This window comes from Lagenorhynchus albirostris, chromosome 13 (assembly GCF_949774975.1).
Source record: "Lagenorhynchus albirostris chromosome 13, mLagAlb1.1, whole genome shotgun sequence".
Lineage (NCBI taxonomy): Eukaryota > Metazoa > Chordata > Mammalia > Artiodactyla > Delphinidae > Lagenorhynchus > Lagenorhynchus albirostris.
Window position 1 is genome coordinate 27,494,963 of NC_083107.1, and position 17,185 is coordinate 27,512,147.

Consider the following 17,185-nt stretch of genomic DNA (forward strand, 5'->3'; position numbering starts at 1 on the left):
AACAAATATAAGTACTAATGTATTGTTCTTGCATAACCTTCCAGGTAGACACCGCCCCACTCTGGAGACGATCAGTCTAACTGATGTGGAACAGTTATGTGCCACAAATCTGTGCCTGTTAGTGTCCACTCTGATAGAAATCAGTGATTCAGCATGGCAGTCTTGCCACGGTACTAGACTAAGTTAGAGTCCTTCTCAGTGGACTAAGCCAGCAGTGATCTAGGCCATCTTTCACAAATGGATCATAGATGGCACATGGGATAAAATGTGGCTGTTATTCTGGTTATAAGAGATTAATTGTACTTGTGGAAGAGGTAGAATATTCATATATTTTGTAGTTGGCATTTAGGGAAGATCTTATCAACAGTATGTGTGTGTTTTGGGGGTTTGTATGAGGAACTTGGGGAGATAATGGCCTTCCATCTCTGTTTTAGTAATTGTCTTTTTTGTTTAATCATCAGTGGTAACTTTCCTTTGGTTTCCATATTCAAAGAAACTTTAATAATATTTTAATATATTGAATATTTTAAACTTACGTTTAGATAGGAGATGAAAACAAGTGTTTATGTCTAATATATGAGGTTTGTTTTAATCCTTTGTTTCTACAAAACTCAGTTCACAGTTGAAGTTTCCTGATGTATGAGAGTTTGCTGATGTGAGTTCTTTAGCTTTTGATATATGATTGTCCTATTGTACTGCTGGAGTTTTGTGCTTTTACTAAAGAGTTTACTGCTTGAAAAGCGTTGTTAAAATTCTGGTGTACTCACAGCTACTTCTCGTATAGTGTGCTTTTCTGTGTCTTGGTGACTGTGGAGAGTGCTTCTTCCATGCAGCCAGCAGGATTAACAAATAGCCAAGCTGAACCTAAAGCATTCAACCTTCTTTCCTGCTTTGACCCCATAACCTCTCTTCTGGTTGGCAGTGTGCTGGTGTTGACAGTTCTCCTGGTTCAGCCAAAGGTGAAAGATAATTGCTTGTGGAGTAGCGTTTGGGATGGTATGTGTTTTTGCAGCAAGCACCCCCACCCCCGTCCCCAGGCAAAGCTTTGGATCTGGTGCACATTTCAAAGCATGTGTTAAACTTTATGTGATACTGATTAAAATAGAGGGCTCCAGGGTGAATTGGCAGAGCCCCACAACTGCATCTGCCAAATGACATACAGAGAAATGTCTTGCTACAAATGGAAGGGCTGAATTCTATCTCAGCAATATGTAAGCCCGCAGAAGGAAAGGTGACTCTGGGCACGAATACAGACACAGCCTGTGGAGCATCCAGGATTCTTTAGTAACTTCTTTGTTCCTATGGCATTTTAACAGGAACGAAAGCCTTTTTATTTTCCTTCTCCTTTAAACAACAACAGCAAAATCCACATGGAAATAATAGTTCATATTACCATGTCCTTCACTTCGCCATTCCCATTGAACATTTATTAAAAACCTAACTTGGACTAAAGACAGAGGTGGAAGAACTATCTACCTTCTGAAGCTAGATTTATGGGTCTTTGGGATGAGATTTATGAATGTCATTGTTGAAGGAAGCAAACTTTTACAAAGCAGGTAAGTTTGTGTCCAGAGGTTTTTAGGTTCAAGATCTCCTCAGGATTTCTTTCTAAAAAGAAGTATGTATTTTTATCTTATGTGTAGATCAGCACTTCCCCAGAGGGAACATAAACAACATTAGTATCTCAGGTCACATTTCCTTAGACATCTTGCCCTACTTTTATGAGTTAGGATAGAGAGACCATCAGTTCTTTCAAGAGATTTAGACATTTTGTTAGGAAAAGGTAAGGAATTTAGAGGAGTAAGAAGGGTAAGTGGCACACATGCAGGAATAAAAAACGAAGAAGGAGAAAGAATTGAAGAAATCGGTAGAAAGAGGAGGGTGAATAAAGAGATCAGTCAGGCTTCTAATTCATGGGTGAATCAGAGGGAACAAATATTAGGGATTACAAAAGGTGGAGTGGGTATGAAATATCAACAAAAAGTAGCCACAATTATATCAATTTATGGATTTAAATAACCCCACTAGACATTGATGTATTTCATCACATTCATTCCCTGCTCTAGAGAATGAAGAATTGTTTGATCCTTTGCAGTATCCTTTTGTTTCTCAGAATGGCCCAAAAGATGGCTTTGGGGACTTAGTATAGGACTTTGTTATCACCCAGGTTATATTTGAGGTGGGGAAGCATAAGTTGAACAACTTCACAGGCAAAGAAAAGCACTGTGTAGAGCAGATCCTGGGTTGGGAAAACAAATACATTTTATTGTTCAGAACTTGCTTTTATAAACTCTATATAAAAAACAAACACAAAAAAAGCAAACACTATACATATGGATATATTTCAGTTTTCCAGGTGAGACCATCAGATCTGTTTTGCTTTTAAGTGTTTTCTATCATGTATCCTATTTCTTTGTTAAATTTTGTCCTCCCCTCCTCCTCATGCTTCTCCTCCTTTGTACTCTTTTGAAACAAGGGTGGAGAATATGCAGGGAACAGAAAGAAAATGCTGGCTGTTTGCCTACTATTTTGGAGCTTTTGTTGAATTTCATACAGTTTCTTTGTTTTCCTCTGGTATTAAAGCTCACTGTTTCAGTCATGAAGATACTTATTTCTAAAGGATATTTTCCACAGAACTTTTATTTAAGAGTGGTTTGGGGTTGGGAGATTGATAATCTGTTTTTCTCTTTGCTAGAGTTTTGGTAGGGTCAAATAGGATTTGCCCTGAGGATATTAGTATTGACTTCATGTAAAAGAAGTGTGAAACGTAAGATTCCACTTAACTTCCTCTCCTGGGCTTTTGTAGCATATTTTGCACAGGGAGAAAAATGCAACTGGAATGTAGTTAGCCACCAATCTTAGTGAATGCCGTTTCTTTCCAAGGATCATCTTAGAGTTTCACTGGGTCAGTTACTAAATGGAAGGTTCATTTTATGTAAAGTAATCTTAATTGATAAAGAATTCTATGAAAACAGAAGAGGAAGATTCTACACACTTCTTTGTGTAGTCAGAGTTGTAAAACAGAAGGAAGAATAATAGAAAAGGAATATGGAACTTGTTAGTAATCACATAGTATTCTCCTTATATAACACATTCATTTCACTATTTTATGTGTCAAAGATTATCCTTATTTAGAAATATCTCAGAATTTGAATAGTTTTAAAGAAGTCAAGATTAATATCGAGTGCTTACCCAGTTCCCACAATTGTATAACGTCAAGATTAATAGCTTTACACTTCATTTATTATTTCAGTCAATAAATACCTATTGAGTGTGTATTAAAAACAAGTCAGTTTAGTTTGTCAAATAGTGATATTTGCTATGCTGAGAAATCAAGCAGGGAAGGGGGAAGGTTTAGCTGTTTATTTTGAGATTGGATAAGGTGTTCTGTCCTTTAGTGTTCTATAGCTACTTAAAAATTAAATTTTGTATTTTCAAGATTCATTGCCTCTTCACATCAGCCAAAACTCATTATCTTGTTAGAGTTTAGGCTATCTTTGGGGGGCAGCACTTAATGCTTCTGCTTCTTCAGTAGCCCAGATTCTGACTATAAGCAGCTATTTTTAAGTAAATTGGTATAAAATTTTGTATTTGTCCGTGTTTTTCATAGTACCTTTGGCTAGTGTAAAGCCAAATACAACAGCAGGTCACCAAATAATAATATCCAATTTTTAAAAAAGAAGTACTTGAAACTTTAAAGAAGTTCTTATGCATTATAAATTTATATGTTAGGTGAAAAGTGGATTTGGATGTATTTCCTCTTTTTGTTGTAGTTTTTAGATGATTGGTAGACACGTTTATGTTGTACTATTTTATTTCAGGGCTGAAAAGTTTCAAACCAGTCAGTCTTTTGGTTGATACTTGCAGTTTTTACTTTTCTACTCTGTAATAGGGTTTTTGAGAAGGATTTGTTGAACCCCTTGAAGTGCCTTCAATATTTTGTCCTTGTGTGTGTATGTGCATTATCTTGGTTCCTAACTTTCATATCCTCTCAAAGCCGTCTATGTATCAGTCCAGGTTTAGTCAGAGGAGTAGAACCACTAGGAGAGTACTTACCCAGTTCCCACAATTGCATAAATCAGTCCCTAAGCAGAGCTGTTATCTTTGTGTCTGATGCTGGAGTTTGAAATCCAAAGGGAAGGTAGTCAGGAAGGGAAAGAAGATATAAAATAGGGGAGAGCAAAGACAAGCTGGAACTCACAGGTACGAGCTGGAACCCAGGAGAATGGACTGAAACCCATTAATTCTGGCTGCTTTTGATTTTGATGATCTGCATATACTGCAGGAGAAATGGTGCCCTTCATCTTGGAGCTAAACACACCTGGCCTAGGAGGAGCCGAAGGCAGTTCGGGGGGGAAAGTGGAGTAACTGGCAGGTTTGGCTGCTGTCCTGTGCCAACAACCTTAACTAGCAGATAAGTGTAACATGTGGGAGCTACAAAATGGCTGCTGCTCCCTTTCCACTCCCTACATCTTGCACAGGAATATCTTTTGTGCCTCACCTTAACTAGAAACACATAGGGAGGGCAACTGGGGGACATGTAGTTTGGCCTAGCCAAGTCGACTCATTACAACTATGTGTCTGTTTCCAGGACAATTAAAAACCATTACTCTGTAGCAAGGGTTGGAACTACAGCATATGGGTGAACCACCTGTTTTTTTAAGTAGAGCTTAATTGGAACACAGCCTTGCTAATTTGTTTACATGTTGCCTACTTTTGTGTTGCCAAGGCAAAGTTGAATAGTTGCAGTAGCCAGTGTATGGCCTGCAAAGCCTAAACTATTTACTATCTGGCTATTTAGGAGCAAGTTTACTGACCCTCCTTCTGTGGGAACTAAGGGATTCTTTGGATCCCAGAGGACTCATATCTAGAAATGCTTCTCAGAAGCTCTAGAACATTTGTATTTATCCCTAGGAAGCCTTGCTAGTTTATATTTTCTTTTTGCAAGCATTCCTGTTAAAATTTTGTTTATCTTTACCCTTGCATTTTAAAGTTGTCTGAAATGTTAATCAGAAATAGAATAAAAGTTATTTATAACATATTATCAATTGACATTCTTTTTAGAGCTCTGTACATTTAACTGCATATTCATCATAGTTTTTCTATAAGTTTTATAGCTAAACTGTATTGTGTGTTAATTTTTTTTTTTCTTTTTAGTGTGATCCCTCAGTTTATAGTTAAATTTCTTAAGGTAGGTGTATTAGTTTCCTAGGGCTGTTGTAACAAAGTAACACAAATAAGGTGGCTTTAAAAAAAACAGAAATTCATTCTCTCACAGTTCTGGAGGCTAGACATCTGAAATCAAGGTGTGGGCAGGGTTGGTTAATTCCTTCTTGGGGCCTTAGAGAGTCTGTTTCATGCCTCTCCTAGTTTTTGGTAGTTGCCAGAAATCCTCGGCATTCCTTGGCTTGTGGCAGTATAACTCCAGTTTCTGCATCCTTTATCACATGGCATTCTCCCTGTGTGTCTGTGTCCCTTTTCCTTTTCTTATAAGGACACCAGTCATATAGATTAAGGCCCACCCTGATGGTCTCATCTTAACTTGATTATGTCTGCAAAGAGACACTTTCCAAATAAGATCATATTTACAGGTTGGCAGTTAGGACTTCAACATGTATTTTGGGGGGGACACAATTTAACCCACGAAAGTAGAATTTAAGTTGATTGAGTGCCTGGCATGCCCTTCTTAGCAGCTTTCTCTGTATTGTCATGCCACAAGGAATGAGCTCTAAACACACCAGAAATTTTTAGCATAAGAAACTTTGTACTTTATGAAAAATGGATAAAAACTAAGTAGGTATAACAGGCTCTATATTAAGAAACTCAGGCTAATACAGTATACACAAAGATGTCAAATTGATTAAAAAGACTGATTCATGATTTGTTACTAGTGTTCATCAACAAGCTGTGCCTAACTTCAGTCAACAAATCAGTAGTAGTCATTGACATTTTTTGTGTGACCATTAAGTACAAGGACTTATATTAGGTATTGTCAAAAGGCTCAAAAGAAAGAATCCCTTGAGAACCTTTTCAGGGAAGATGAATTGATGTATGATCAACTAATAAAACTATTGAGGCAACTTGGGAATAAAGGAATGATTAGGTTAGTTTAATTTAGAAAATAAGATACTCTTTATTTCTTGTCTCATGGAAATGAAATTATTGGAATATGCATGGGGATATGAAGAAAGCCATTTGTTAACTTGTCATTAGTTAATTATAATGTTGCTCTTCTTGGCTATCATGTACCCAGATGGTACTCAAATGATGAAAAGTTTACTGATGATATGAAACATCTGTTTAGAGGTTACTGTTGGCTATTTTTGTGAAGTAGGTCAGTGTTTTTTCCTTCTCTGCCTTAGGCTGTGGGGAAAAGCAACTTATCTGGGCAGGCTGGCTATATAGAACTTGATAATAAACTGATTTGAATTGAAGGTTTAATTCCTGGGTTTTAATAAACCACCTCTGCCCCCCTGGCGCGAAGATTTCAAACTTGTATAACAGGTTGTCTTGGCAGAGTCAGAGCTAGAATGAGAAGTTAGGCAATATTCCCTTGGATGTCTTATATGTGTTTTGGGCAGACAGTCTGTTTAAGACTGTCCCAGAAATCTCAGGGACACTTAAGCAGCACCTAGCTATGTCCCCTATTTGTCTGGTACATTATGGACCACATGTGCACAATTGTGCATACTTAAACTGGGATAAGGTGATCAGATTGCAAGGAGAGACATGGGAGCCCCTAGGAGAAACAAGCATGTGCATAAGGATCCTGGCACAGTGAGCCAGACTTTGGTACAGGACCTGAATATTAGAAAGGAGCATTGATCCAACCATTCTGACCTAGTCTTCTTCCTAACCTTGCTCTAGAGCCAAGCAGTTGTATACCTTAGGATATGAAACTTTAAGATTATATCATTAGGATTCCCAGTTCTTCTACTGTGAGGTACCCATCTTTAAACAAACTAGATATTAAAAGAGAAGGCATTTCTATAAAGAATAGAGAGACTCCTACAAAGTGGACTGTGAGTGAGAGTATGAGTGGCAACTGAAGTTCCCACTTTGATAAGTGAAGTTTTTGAGCCATTGGGTTTAGAGATATAATATCTTTAGAATAGCCTAGTAGGATACTTCAGTTAATGGGCTTAGGGGACATTCAGGTTGCATTTACCTTTCAGAGTTTTTTTTATTTTTATTTTTATTTTTTTAATCCTTTTATTATTCTTTTTTAACAAACGGCCCCAGGGATAGGGGACCAGGGGAGGGGGGAGGAGGGGAAGCGAGGCCCCAGCCCCACAACCCCTCCCCACCCGCCCCTTTACCTTTCAGAGTTTTAATGTTGCAGCCAGGTATACTTTTTAGTTTTTGTTACTTAATTGTGAAATAAAGTAATGGACCTTTCTGGCCAGCTAGCTGCTCTGGGCTAAAATTCTTAGAGCTGGGAATTGGCATAATGTGAATGTGAAAGTTAGCAGGCAGTATGTTTTGAAAGTTTAAAATGGGTGCCATATGAGAGAGAAGCATGGACATATATACACTAACAAACGTAAGGTAGATAGCTAGTGGGAAGCAGCCGCATGGCACAGGGAGATCAGCTCGGTGCTTTGTGACCGCCTGGAGGGGTGGGATAGGGAGGGTGGGAGGGAGACGCAAGAGGGAAGAGATATGGGAACATATGTATATGTATAACTGATTCACTTTGTTATAAAGCAGAAACTAACACACCATTGTAAAGCAATTATACTCCAATAAAGATGTTAAAAAAATAAAATAAAATGGGTGCCATGAGTTTAACTTTTAATTTCACCTTAATTTACTTTTGGACCTTAATTTAAATTTGGACCTTAAATTTCACCTTAATTTACTTTTCGACCTAATGTATCACATTGTTGATTTAGACTCATTTTCTTGTTGGTGAAGTAGGGGTGGTTAATGATTACCATACAGAGTGATGAGGTTAGTATCATTAACCAAAATAATGTACAGCTTTGACTAGATAATTTTGTAAAAGTGCTTGATAATTTTGGGACCCCTGTCACTTACTACTAAGTTATTAGCTTTCTAAAAGACAGTTAAGAAAAGGATTCAAGAGTGAACTTCCAAGAGACAGTGTTTTACATTGGATAAGATAGTGACACAAATAAGCTCAGTTATCATGATGGATGTAGCAAATACAGTTGTGCCCTGTTTATATCCCTTTAGACCTTACGCTTTCAGTGTGTGCCTACTGAACCTCCAGTTTCAGCACCTGCATTTCTTTGCCTAAGGGTTTTCTTTGGATGCCAGAGACAGGGAATTAATGCCACTCCTCCCACCCCAATGTCCCTGGTCCCAGTAGCCCTCAATCAATAACTGATGGAAGTTGGTGTGTAAATACGTCAGCTCCCTTGACCATCAGGTGGGAGGATGGTATAGAATACTTCTGAGGTAAGTATTCTATACTATATCTGAGTACTCCACGGAATTAAGTTTCAGTTGACCTAACTTGCTTGATAATAGACCCTTTATTGGCTTCTTTCTTTTCATTGTCTCACTTCTTCATGTCCCTACTAATCCTTCCTGGTGTCTTCTCCCAGATAAATTCCTTGGACTGAAAAGCTTGTCTCTGGGGGATCTTAAAATAAGACAATAATCAATAGCAATGAGAAGTCTGGACCCTGTTTCTATACATACTCAGCAATAAATGTGAGTTTCTAGTAGATCCAAGACAAAGCATACTTACATAGCCACTTAACTCCAACTCCCATTGAAGTTGTTCCCTCTTCTGTTCCCCCCACCTGTAGGGTGATCTGGATGGACAATTTCTCTGGGGAGAAACTTCCTTTATCTTTTGGTGATTTTTTTTTGGGGGGGGCGGCTGGTCAAATTATCCCAAGTAGGAGCTTCTAGAATCCTTCTTGCTTGCCAGCATTTTAAGGAGTCTAAGTGGGAGGAAAAGATTGGGGATCTCAACATTTAGTAAGTAAACTCTCATGCTTAATCTCCCATTTTCAGAATGATTCTTATGTTCTCAATTGTGACAGCTATTCCCCAGTCCAGAGACTTTCTAGCCTTTTGCTGTGATGAGGAAAGGATAGGTGGTGCCCAGATGAATTTAGAAAGGGGAATCTGAGAGTCTAATTGCTTCTTAAGCATACTTTCAACTAAGCCTATTCAAGCTTCATTTTCTACTCTCCCTTCCAGAGATACCTAGTGCTACTGATATGGTGCAAGTCAGGCTGCCACTTGGTTTTCCCCATTACTTACTTTGTCTGGTTACCAACTGGGCCCTCTACTTTCCAGCTTCCAGCATTTTGTTGCTGTTTGTTCTTCTGTACTCTTTGATTTTTGTACGTTTGTGCCTTTTAAAAAAAAGGCTGTTCAGTTTTATTTTAGTGGAGTTTTGAGGAAGGAGTTTAGCTCAGTGCATGCTCAATCTGCCATCATAGAAGTAGTTTTCACTAAAGAAAATATAATAAAAGAAGGCTGTATAGCCAGTATTGAATAAAATGGTAGGTTGTGTATAGTGCCCCAGTAGTTAACAAATTATATATTTCTGAGCATCTGAGGGAAAACATTCCAAGCGATTATTTCTTTTCGGACTATTCATAAAATGCTCTTGAGTAAGAAAAACACAGAAGTGAAAGCTGGGGAAGAAACTAAGATCTTACAGTTTTAGTGGCATGGGATATGTGTTCTCTATTTGTGTAGGATATTTGTGCTGAGTTTCATTGTTTGGGATGTACTTACGTATATTGTACAGGGCCTCTTTTGTAGTCGGAAGAAAGGACTATAGCAGTAGTACTTATTTACTGTTACGTATATGAGAAATTCAAAGTCTTTAAACATAAATAACTTAGAAAGTTTGGTTAATTTTATTGATGGGGTGAATAAAGAATTCAGAATCTTGCTTTGGTTACACAGAAGTCTCCAAACAGGTTACACAGAAGTCTCTAATCCTTCATTTCTGAAACCTGGACTTTTTCAGATACTACTCCTTGGCAAAAAAATCTGTGCCATATGCATAAATTGTTTTACTTTAGTAGGATTATCAGATCATAATTGTACTTTCTAAGATACCTGTTGATTAGTAATTTTTCCCTAAGAGAATATCTTTCTTCCATCACCCATGGTATTGTGTGTTTTATTCTATTTTAGACTGTATTAACTCAGTGAATTTTGTATGTGGCATATTTGTTAAGTTACAGAATTCTGTGGGTGGTTCTTCTATCATGACTCTTTTGTCTCTTAGACTTAAAAGCCTGAGCCTTCCTCAGGAAACCCACTTTCCAAAACTCTAGCTTCAAGTGTGATGGAACTTAAAGAAAAACTCTTGGCTGAGTTTGAATGCTGAGAACCAGCTAAGTGGTTTTCTCTGTCTGGAGAAAATTGGAAAAAGGGAATTATTAAGCCCAGCAAATGTAGTTATTGATGGAAATGCTGACAGACTGGTCCTGCTTGGTGCCACTGTTGTAAGAAGTCAATCAATATTAGATGTATTGTAAGAGCTGCTGCTTATGTACAAGTTGTGTCTTGTAGACCTTGTCACACATAAATAAACCCCTTCAAAAAATGTTAAGTGATCTCTATAAAAAACATTTATTTTGTTCTCCGTCTTAAGCCAAATTCTTGTTGTTTATGGCTTCCTGTACCCAACAGTTCCTGATTGTCTCAAAAAGCAAAACATGTCCTGCGTGGATTAAGCTGCTGAAATGCCTTTCAGGCATTGTTTATGAGTCTGTGCTCTTTATTTTCAGAGAGAAAGTGAATACTTTAATGTCTTCCATATTCCATAAATCTGTCCCATGCTGCAATTCAAAGCTGTGTGTGTTTTTGTTAGAAGGTACTTCTGGTTGTACTTAGGGAAGAAAAGCTGCCTAAGAACGTTAGTGAATATTTGGGTGGTGGTGGCAGACTCCCCTAAAGAGGATTTGTACTGGTTGAAAGTGCTCTTGATTTTTTAGCGCAAGAAAGAAGTCACCAAAGGTGCTGTTACAGTTAGTAGTAGTGTAGAAGCTCTTTGATTGCTTTGCACCAGTGAGTTTCCTGTTTGGCTCATCCTTTGGGACTGGTCTTCCCTCCAGGCATGCTTGCTGATTTACCACTTTGACTCCACTACTAAGTAGCATATTGAGTGTGCCTGTCTAATGGTCTCAGTAGAGGGAAATTGGACTTTACTTGCCCCCAAATAAGGCTATCTCTGGAGACTGAGCAAAAAGTAATTTGAGTTGCAGGTCAAAGTTTACTTTTTTCTTAACATTTTATTTTGAAAAATTTCACACATGCAGAAAAGCTGGAAGAATTGTACAGTTGTACAGTTAACACCCATATTTAGATTCTACAGTTAACATTCTACAATACTTGTTTTGTCATCTATCTATTACTCCTCAACCCATCACATCTTTTTTTATGCATTTCAAAGTAAGTGTGAAACATCAGTACACTTAATCTCTAAATACTTCAGGATGCATAACATTAGCTAGAGTTCAGTATTCATTTGATTATTCTTTTTGAGGTAAATTTAAAATACCATAATATGCACAAATTTGAAGTGAGTTTTTGATAAGTATATCCACTTGTTTAACCTAACCCCTGTCAAGATATAGGACATTACCATCTCCCTAGAAAGTTCTCTCATGCTTCTTTCTGTTCGGTCCTCTACTCTTTTCTCCCCAGAGACAACCACTTTTTCCACTATAGATTAATTTTGCCTGTTGTAGAACTTGATATAAATGGATTCATACAATATGTACTCTTTTATATAAGGCTTCTTTCACATATAATGATTTTGAGATGCATTTATATTGTTACATGTTTAAGTAGTTCATTCTTTTTCATTGCTGAATTTTATTCTTTTACATCGATTGAACAGTGTTTATTCATTCTCCTATGGATGGACGCTCAAGATGTTTCTGTTTTTGGCTATTATGAATAAAGGTACTCTGAACACTCTTATAAGTCTTTTGTGGACATGTTTCATTTCCCAGGGTAAATATACCTGGGAGTGGACTTCTGGGTCACAATTTTGTGAGAGACTGCCAAACCTTTTTGCAAAGTGGTTGTTCCATTTTACATTCTATTAATATGTGAAAGTTTCAATTGCTCTACCTCCTTGCTAACATTCGTTGTGGCCAGCCTTTTTAATTTTTGTCATTCTGATGGGTGTATAGTATTCTCATTGTGTTCAACATTTATTTTTGTTTTAATGTGGGAATGATAAATAAGAGATGGAAGGGACATAAAACCAAATTGTAACAGCTTACCTAGTGAATTTTCTGCCCTGCTGTTGGATGTGGATGGAGCTGTGAGTAAAGAAAACACAAAGGACAGTAAGACAGAAAGGTAGAGTGATAAGGCAGGTGACAAAGGACCTGAGGGCTACCAGGGCTGAAGTCACTTCAGGGATTTGGGAAAAAGAATAGTAGTTACCTTAGAGAGATAAATTTAGTTGACTTTTTTTTCCAACATAAAAACATTTAAATTGTTTTGATATCCATGGGAGGGATTAATATTTGTTATTTAAAAATTTCATATACTCTATAATGATGTATGTGACCAGGAATGTGAGAATCATTCAAAAATCCCACTACTCACAGATAATCTTTTGGTGAAAAGATTTTATATTTTTAATCTATGGATAAATGAGAATCATTTGTATAATACATATACATGTGAGTATATACATATTTGCAAAAATGAACTTAAGCTATATATACAAACTATATAGCCTTTTATTCACATCTTAGACATAATGTCCATAAGTATACCAAATCATTTAAAATATTTTATATAGTATTTATATAATTATATAATAACTATACAGTTAAATAGTTATTATATAATTATATAAATACCATAATATAACTTTTCCTCTGTTTCTGGACATTGCATTGTTTCTAATATTTTTAAAGTAGCGTTTTTTTTCTTAATATGCAAAGCTTTATACTAGGCACTGGGTGGGCAAGGTTAAGGAAGGCAGAGAATCTAAAATGAAAAAGACATAGTTCTGCCTTCTAGGAACTCATAAGCCAGTGAAACTGAATCAGATGCTAAAAGCTTTCAAAGTAAGTGTTTTTCTTACTTTGAGTGTGTGGTGGTTTGTGCAAAAACTCTTTAAGTCAGGTTTAATATGACTCAATTGCTTTTCAGTCCTTTGTTGATATACCCGGGCAGAAAGATTGCCAAATTTTGATAGAGTTTGGGATTCTAAGAAGTATTGTAAAAACTAGTTGCAGTTAGGAGTAAAAAACTGTTCCTGCGATTTTCATATGTGGTTCCACAGAACCCTAGAACTGCATGAGAACTTTATGGGGGTTCATTGAAAGAAAGAACAATTTTAGAGGGTGTGTCTTTTCCTGTGTTTACATATAATCCCACGATAGTATTTGAAGATCTAGGTTATAAAACAATACCACAGAATAGCTTCATAGCCTTTCTACTTTAATATGGGATCAAGGTGGATTTCTTCCTTACAGTTTTCTTCTTAGTTATGTTTATAAAGTCAGAACAAAACCAGTTCAAATATTACTATTTGGTAACTTTGTTACCAGATCACATAAGTCTTTTAAAATCATTGAATAAGTGAACAGTTGGTTTTCTCCTGTGCTTTCTCCTTATCTCTTACGGTTACCCTGTGGTTTATTTTCGGGTCCATCATCTCTCCTTTCAAAAGTACTCCAAAACATGTTTCTTCCAAGAATCTTCTTACAGAGTTTTCTTACAGAAGGGATAGCAAAGGAGGTGGAGAAAATAAAATAAATAGAAAAAAGATAAAATATGTCTAGGAGTTTGTACACTTCTAATCTTACTACTGTCTGAATTTTATCTGGTTTAAATTGTGATCTTCAACTCCAGGGATCTTGTTTCTTGAATGGAATAAATAATGTCAGCCTGTCCATTTGTGAAAAAGGAATCTTAGGAAGAAAGAGCAGATGGTTGGAGCCGTTGTGTTTCTTACCCAGCTGGGAAGAATACTATTTTCAAATGTTATTTCCATTGTGTTTAATACAGCTCAAGGGCCTATTTCCAGCACCTTTTTTATTTGGCCATGTGTTTTTCCCAACTCATTGTGCAAAAAGAACTCTGGTCAAGACTTTGATTATAGGAATTAACCAGGCATTGTGACTAGCAAGATTAAAAGGCTTCACAGACAAATTGTGTTAGTTCTCTTTTTTTAGATACTCTAGTTTTAGAAATAACTTTATGAACTGAAATTAGGCCATCCTGTTTCACTGCTAGTGGAGAGAAGGAACTTAGAAAGTTGTCATCTCATATGGTGTATGCCTCTGGCAGCAAAAGTATTTTCAATTATTAATATTGTTTTTAATAAATTAAGAACTCAATATTGTTTTACTGGTGTATATTAGGAAATCGATGAACATGTTTTTAGGGGAAATGCCCTTTCTTACCAAACTACACTGCCATCTACTTTTCCTGAGATCTTGAGGCATGTAGCTGGTTTTTAAAGATGAAAACTTGCGTGGCTAACATTTTATATACTTGGTTAAAAGTATAGATTTTACTTAAACATTAGTCCTCTGCCTTGGACAAATGCTTTCATATGCTACTCAATAGATTATCCTTTGTCTACTGACATACTGGAATTTCTTGTCAAGATTCTTATCAAGAGATTAATTCACTCAACACTAATTGAAAGTCTATATTATATCAGGTTTTGTGCTTGGAATTAAAAAACTTAAAATACATAGCTCTTGCCCCTAAGAAGCTTAAATTTTTTTTTTTTTTTGGCCATGCTATGGCTTGTGGGATCTTAGTTCCCCGACCAGGTATCGAACCTGGGCCCCCTACAATGGAAGCACAGAGTCCTAACCTCGGGACTGCCAGGGAATTCCCACCCCTAAGAAGCTTAGAACCTAATGAGCATGATAGACTAATCAGTGATTATAGTATGATACCGTGGTGGAGGTGTGCATGTAGGGTTTTGCGTGCTCAGAGAGGCATTTACATCATACTGAGATAAGTTTTGAGAGAGAATATGAGTTGGCTAGATGAATAAGGGTGAAGTCCTCTTCTAGGCAGAAAAAAATCATCTGTTTTAGGGATTGAAGGTTTGTATTCAGAGAACTACGCTGAGGCCTGAGTGAAGGGTATATTTGTGGAAGTGTGTTGAGAGATGAGAACAAAGAGGTATGCTGTAACTAAATCATTATGGGCTTTATATAATAAGTTAAAAGAGTTACAATTTTATTTAAAGCTAATATTGAAGATTTTAAGGACGGTATCAACTTATCAGATTGTATGTATAAAGAATTATATGTATAAAAATCCCGCTTGACAGCCATCAGAGAATAGGTTAAAGAATGACCAGCCTGGAGACAGGGAGCCCACACAAAGGATCAATAACCTTGAAGCTAAAGATGAAAAACCATGACTTTTCCCAGTTTGTTTCTTTTTTTCTGTAATTAGCTTAGTCTAAGGCAGAGAGTGGTGGGCTGAAATGGGGCAGGAATAAGAATGATGTTTGGAAAGGAATGATAACAACAATAGTGATTAAGATTTGAGTGCTTCTTATTTGTCAGATACTGTTTTAATAAACACTTTACATGAATTATTTCATTATCATTTTATTCTTTACAACAACTTGAGGTAGTATTATATTAATCCCTACTTTACAAATGAGGAAACAGAAGCAGAGACAAAGTTAAAAAACTTATTTGTCTAATGTCACATAGTGAGTGGCAGAGCCAGAATTTGAACCTAGACAGTCACGCTCAGAGCACATATTTTTAAATACTTTTTAAAGTAATTTCAGACTTGAAAAGTTACAGAAGTTGTACAAATAAGTATATATACACTTTATCCAGATTGCTCAAATGTTTTCGTTTTACCATATTTGCTTTACCCATCTCTCTCTACATATAATTACACATATTATTAGTTTTTTCCAAACGATTAGTTGCAGACATAACTCCTCCTCTAAAAATGCATTCTCTTATATAATATATATATATATCTTATATATATTCTCTTTTAAAATCACATTACCAAAATCAGGGAATTAATATTCATATTATCCAATCTACAAACCTTATTCAATTAAAAAATTTTAAAGATCTTATTGGCTTTATTCAGCGATTCATGAATCAGGCAGCATCCAATCTAGCAGATAGACAGGAGCTCTCTAAAATTTTATAAAAGAAAAACATTTGTTTTGGCCCCAAATCCAGTCCACGATCACCTGTTCAGAGTTTGTGCTCTTAATCTCTATACTGTACAGCCTTCCACGGGCTGTTCACCATTGCTAGTACTATCAGAATCATTGTCTCCAGCCAAATATTGATTCTATTCGATTTTTCTTTTGAAATCTTCTGTCACCATTTATATCAATTCAAAGATTTAATAATTTCAAGGTTCTGTTTTTCTCTTTTTCAGAATTTTTTCTCCAATTATAAATGTAAACTTTACCTTTTCCATCCTTTTCTCCCACATTTTATATACCATCAGTGAAGTCCCATGAAATTACCATTTTTTTTTTTTTTTTTTTCTCGGTACGCAGGCCTCTCACCGCTGTGGCCTCTCCTGTTGCGGAGCACAGGCTCCGGATGCACAGGCTCAGCGGCCATGGCTCACAGGCCCAGCCGCTCCGCGGCATGTGGGATCTTCCCGGACCGGGGCACGAACGCGTGTCCCTTGCATCGGAAGGCAGACTCTCAACCACTGCGCCACCAGGGAAGCCCCACCAATGTTTTAATGTTAGAAATTTTATTCTTTCTCCTGAACTTCCTTTCTTCTCTCCTGGAAAATACACTTCTAAAAACATAATCTTGACAGATTACAACTAAGAGACCCACATTTCCTTTGTTTACCTTAAAATGTCCTTTTTTAGAACTGGAATTCTTTTTTTTTTTAATTGAAGTATAGTTAATTTACAGTGTTTTGCCAATCTCTGCTGTACAGCAAATTGACTAAGTTATACACATATATACATTTTTTATATTCTTTTCCATTATGGTTTATCACAGGTTATTGAATAAAGTTCCCTGTGCTATACATTAGGACCTTGTTGTTTATCCATTATAAATGTTAACAGCTTGCATCTACTAACCCCAGACTCCCAGTCCATCCCTCTCCATCCCCTCCTCCCCCTTGGCAATCACAAGTTTGTTCTCTATGTCTGTGAGTCTGTTTTTGTCTTGTAGACAGGTTCATTTGTGCCATATTTTAGATTCCACATATAAGTGACATCATA

General features: G+C 36.6%; 1 protein-coding gene across 1 annotated transcript in view; it reads left to right on the plus strand.

Annotated features, from left to right (window-relative positions):
* EXOC6B (exocyst complex component 6B) overlaps positions 1-17,185 on the plus strand; it is a 712,247-nt gene that overhangs the window by 132,677 nt on the left and 562,385 nt on the right. The gene's annotated exons all lie outside the window — the stretch shown is intronic.